Raw genomic sequence first — 6,000 nt, 5'->3', positions numbered from 1 at the left:
AACACCATAGCGATGGTAAATTTAACTATTCCTATGCAGACTGGACAAATGATTTATCAGGGTGTGATACAAAGAGTGAATGCTGCTGGCAGCATATAGCATTGATAGCTGAAAGGGTGCATTTGCCATGCAGCAGGAGACTCCCTACTGAGGTGTATTACTCTACTGGAAATGTCTGTACTTCTTCTATGGCTTTCAAGGCCACACCTGAAGGACTTCCCTTTGCTTGGGAAGAAGCAGTTTCAGGTAACTTGAACCTCAGAACACCAGTAATGGTAACCCATCTTATCCATAATGTTTTTCAGTTTGCATGACACCATCTGCCAAAACTGTTCAAGCACCAGTTCTCTCTGCCTCTCAGCCCTTCCGAAGTCTCCAGGCCTTCTGTGCAAAACATGAGGAGAATGAACCTATTGCTTCTTCCATCCTCACTAATAAGAGCTAGCCTCTTGTTCCCTGTTTTCTGGCCCTGAAATGATAGCTGGATGTGGTGCCTAGATGCTAGGAGAGACATATTTATGTTACTTTCTAACCATGTAGTTCATGCTGACGAACAAAAATGGCATTGACTCCTTTAGGTTATGCAAGAAAGCCAGGCTGCTGCAAGAAGCAAGAAACATTGAAATCCCCATGCATTGAGATCAAATTGTGGGCCAAAGGGATCTGAAAAACTGCACTTATTCTTTGTAGTTGATAGCTGAGTGATGTCTGGAGCAATGTTGTTGAACACCCAACAGAGAATGTCCAAGTATACAAAATGAGAAAAAGCTCCAACTGGTTCTTGCCACCTCTGGTGGACTGGACAAGCACCATTCAAATGTCAGTAAGACCAGTCATTACTGGCTGAACTGCTCAGCAGTCAAGGCAACCACCACCAAGTATTGCTCCTTGGAGAGGGGCCCTGTCTAACGTCAGAGAAATAAACAAATGAAATAGTACAGCATGAAACTTAAGCAGTCCAGCTGCAGTGATATGACCACTTTTCTTTCATCAGGCCACAGCTAAGGACAACAGTATTGGATGCACTGGAAAATGCATCAGATACTCAAGAGTACAGCAGGATCCACAGTCTCCTGGAGGACACTTACGTCTGACACCTCTGTTCTTGGCCTGGCACCTCATTTCCCCAAACTGGGCAGTTGTGGAAGGCCACTGAAGGCCACTCCGTTCCACTATATGTCAAGCAAATCAACCATAATCTTTATTTATGGGTACCTTGAATGCTTCTGTCATGAGCAAAATTTGTTATTTCACTATTTACCTACCTATCATTTATAAACAAGTACATAACAACACATATTCCAGCACAGCTCACTATGGGATTCTACTGAAAATGTTCCTCTACTGTGAAAACCAGTTCTATTAGATTTTATAACTTGATTTATAGCCATTGTTTCCTACATTTTATATGTCATAAATTCTGAGAATAACCTTCCTCTTTTCCCGTGATGGCTTCTTTCTTTAACTGATTATGATGAGGTACTTCATTGAAAATGATTTGATTATCCAGCCTCACAATTTCAAATAGATTTTCTTCTTTATGTGCTTGTGTATTCCTTAAAAAAATCCACTTTTATGAGGCATAGCTTTCCTCTGTAAGGAAAATGTCCTTCTCTTTTATACCTATGCTTATTTCCATAAAATGAGCTTTTACAGATTTAACCAGCTTGTCAGGTATGAAAACTCACTTTCCTAAAACCATTCACATAATCACAGGATTACAGAATGGCTGAGGTTGGAAGGCACCTCTGGAGGTCATCTGGTCCAACCCCCCTGCTCAAGCAGGGACACCTAGAAGCTGTCCAGGACCATGTCCAGATGACTTTTTAATCTCTAAGGATGGAGACTCCACAACCTCTCTAGGCAACCTATTCCAGTGCTTGGTCATCCCCACAGTGAAAAAGTGTTTCCTAATGTTCTAATGGAACCTCCTGTGTTCCGGTTTGTACCCATTGCCTCTTGTCCCTGTCACTAGGCACCACTGAAAAGAGCCTGGATCCATCTTCTTTACACCCTGCCTCCACGTATTTATATACTTTGATGAGATCCCCCTGACCCTTCTCTTCTCCAGGCTCCCTCAGTTCCAGCTCTCTCAGCCTTTCCTCAGTGGAGAGATGCTCCAGTCCCTTAATCATCTTCACAGTCCTTTGTTGGACTCTCTCCAGTAGGTTCATGTCTCTCTCGTACTGTGGAGCCCAGAACTGAGCCTCCATGTGTGGCCTCCCCAGTGCTGAGCAGAGGGGAAGGATCATCTCCCTCAACCTGCTGGCAACACTCCTCCTAATGCAGCCCAGGACACCGTTAGCCTTCTTTGCAGTAAGGTCACATTGCTGGTTCATGTTCAGCTTGGTGTCCACCAGGACCCCCATGTCCTTTTCTGCAAAGCTGCTTTCCAGCTGGGTCACCCCTGGAAAATATTGGTACCTGGGGTTGTTCCTCCTCCCCAGGTGCAGGCTCCTTTTTGAACTGCATGAGGTTTTTGTCAGCCCATTTCTCCAGCCTGTCAAGGTCCCTCTGGATGGCAGCCTGACCCTCTGGCATATCAGCCACTTCTCCCAGTTTTTTGTCATCCGTGAACTTGCTGAGGGTGCACTCTACCCCATCATCTCAATCATTAACGAAGATGTTAAACAGGACTGGACCTAGTATTGACACCGAGGGTACACCACTAGCTATTGGTCTTCAACTAGACTTTGTGCCACTCATCACCACCCTCTGAGCCTGGCCATTCAGCCAGTTTTCAATCCACCTCGCTGTCTGTTCATCCAGCCCACACTGCAACAGCTTCTCTACGAGGATCTTAGGGGAGACAGTGTCAAAGGCCTTCCTGAAGTCAAGGTCGACAATATCCACTGCTCTGCTCTCATCTACCTGGCCAGTCATTTCATCATAGAAGGTGATAAGGTTGATCAAGCATGACTTCCCCTTGGTGAAGCCATGCTGACTACTCCTGATGATTTTCTTGTCCTTCAGGTACCTGGAAATGATTTCCAGGATTAGTTGCTCCAACACCTTCCCAAGGATCGAGGTGAAGCTGACTGGCCTGTATTTCCCTGGGCCCTCCTTCTTGCCCTTCTTGAAGATAGGAGTGACATTTACTTTCCGCTAGCCTTCAGACAATTCTGCTAATTGCCATGATTGATCAGAGGTTATCAAGAGTGGCCTCACAATGACACCAGCCATCTCCCTCAGAACTTGTGGGTGTATCCCTTCAAGGCCTATGGATTTTGTATCCAGTTTGCTTAAGTATTCCCTGACACGATCCTCTTCCACCAGGGGTATGTCTGCCTTGCTCCAAGCTTTCTCCCTGCTCTCTGGGACCTAGGATTCCTGAAGGACTCGCTAGCAGCATTCAGTACCTCAGCCTTTTCCATGTCCTTTGTCACCAGGGTCCCCAACCACTTCAGCTATGGGCCCACATTTTCCCTAGTCTTTCTTCTGTCACCTACGTACTCTCAGAAACACTTCTTGCTGTCTTTGACATCCTTGGCCAGATTCAATCCCATTTGGGCTTTGGCTTCCCTAACCTCATTCCTGCATGCTTGGACAGTGTCTCTGTATTCCTTCCAGGTTACCTGTCCTTGCTTCCACCCTCTCTATCCTGCCTTTTTGTGTCTTGAGTTTTGCCATGAGCTCCTTATTCATCCATGCAGTCCCCCTGGCATTTTCTTTACCTGAATTACCACTCCATCCTGACTGTGTGCCTCAATAAAGGCAAACGGTAAAATTACCTGTCATTACATATGGAGTTTCATATATTTGAGTTTTACATGATAGAGCTCTGTCAGCTAAGGACTTGAAAAAACATGTCTTCTGGCCTTGAAAAAACATGTCTAGGTATGTCAAGAATGTCTTTGATGACACAAAATTATTTTCAGTGGGAAAAAGTAAACTGAGAAGAGCTGTGAAAGCATTTTGTGATACTTACACTGGGCAAAAAAATGTTGATAAGCGCAAAGTAATGTACACAGGAAAAGCAACCCTAACTATTAAATATAGTGATGGACAGTGTTCACATCTATGGAGATGCAGTATTAACACTGCATGTCTTCAGATCTTGAGAGAGAGAAGGTAGAACTAGAAAATTACAGGGGAGAATGTCAAAGCTAATGAGAACTAAATAATGATTTCCATACAAGGAGAGATAAGATAAATCAGTGCTATTTGCCTTGTTATGTGGAGAGTGATTATCGATTTTTTCTATTATGGGAAGAACTAGGGATTGACAAGGAAATAAGCACCACTAAAGTAAAGAAAGTATTTTTCAATAAATTAATTTAAACTATAAATCTCATTGCCAAAGAGCTCTTTGGATGCCAAAAAGTAAAACTGGTCCTAAAGTGATTAAATCAAAGGAACAAAAATCTAGCAAAGGGTCTTGAATACAGTCATGTGTCCTCCTACGAATCTCTAAACTCAAGATTTCCAGAATGTTTGAAGATAAACAAATGAATGTTATTTTATATTTATATCCAGAGATGCAATACAGCTTAATGAATACTTAGTTTGCTTCAAGGTGGCTATTCTCCCTGATACATTGCACTATATTATGTTACAACTGAAAGAAGTGAAGCAGAGTAATATTTAATAATCTGATTAAGATAAGTAGTGCAGACAACAATTAAATCCGCATCTCATATCCAAGGTCTGTAAGTAGAGAGCTCTATAAAACGACAGCTGTCATCAGACTTATGGTGGCCTCAGGAAAGTTTAAGGTATGCACCCAAATGTCACTGTGCTTGCCCAGTGAAGTCCCTGCCCAGGAGTCCTTGCTCCCTTAGCTCAGATTCATGGAGCATCTATGGCCTACAGTTATTAGTAGTTACCCTCATCCCTCTAGTCAGCATTAGTTGAAATTCTCTCCTTAGGAGTCTTCTCATATTATTTATAGGAGATTTATTCACATAGATAGTGAGAGACCAAAAATTTCTAATTATATCTAGTAACATCACTTCCTAGTTTTCAGTTCGTTCGGTTTGCCAGACAATGCTTTGCCAAAAACAAGGTTTGCCAAAAATGCTTTGCCCAAAGACAGAGGAGGCATCTGCAGCATGTGCTGACCAGACTCTATAAAAGAGTCCTTGAATCTGGGCTGTCCCGTCTCCAGGGAAAACTTCATGGTAAGTGTATGTCGGTGGCTGGCAGAAAGGGACAGTGTACCTGCAGTCCACATGTCCCACTTCAGCCCTGCTGTCCTGGTGTACCTATCTGTATCTGCAAGGATTTAATAACTGTAAGATAAAGCATGTTGGTATTTTCACTTTGTGACCTGCCTGTGGAATTCTGTGCAGCAGTAATGAGGGATCTGCCATTTCTGCTTTACAGCACTGATCGTCTTCCAGCCTGCAAGGCATCTTCTCATATCATAAAAGGTAAGAACCTAATTTACTCACGCTTAAGGGACAGACAAAACAGTGGCAGATTTCTGTAGAACAGATTTCTTCATGGTGACAAATTTCTGTAAAATTGTGTGGGCAGTTGCTGTATGCCTATACATTCCTGGCCACTGCTCGGTTATGGTAAATACAGAATGCTGATGGTTGGATAGGCTGCTCATGGCAAGCAAGCTTTCCAAAGTGGCTGTGCTTGAAGCCACTAGCCACTGATGTCATGCCAGGAAATGTTTCTTGGGGATTCCTCATGTTTAATTATGGATCAGTGAAGTAAATGATCTGGCCTGGCATGAAGTCCAGATAGATAGAGCCAGCCAACAGAGCAGACTATTGCAAAATCTTAAAGGTTTGTAACAAAATATATGTATTACTGTATATGATACTGGCCAAAAATTTATATGAAAATACTTTTCAGATGATGCTGTAGGGTTATAATCTGCATGTGGGCCTTGTACTAGGAAACCTGGTAAAAATGCAAAAATCAGCTAACCAACTAAGCAAACAAAAAAAGGAGATGTACTGCTCCTATCCCTCCGAAACAAAACAGAGTAAAGTGGAGGAGCTGCATGCTACTAGGAGTTGTTGCAAATGTTAACATTTGGTTGGC

Source organism: Mycteria americana, chromosome 16 (genome assembly GCF_035582795.1).
Source record: "Mycteria americana isolate JAX WOST 10 ecotype Jacksonville Zoo and Gardens chromosome 16, USCA_MyAme_1.0, whole genome shotgun sequence".
In the NCBI taxonomy this organism is placed as follows: Eukaryota; Metazoa; Chordata; class Aves; order Ciconiiformes; family Ciconiidae; genus Mycteria; species Mycteria americana.
This window is presented reverse-complemented; position numbering follows the sequence as displayed.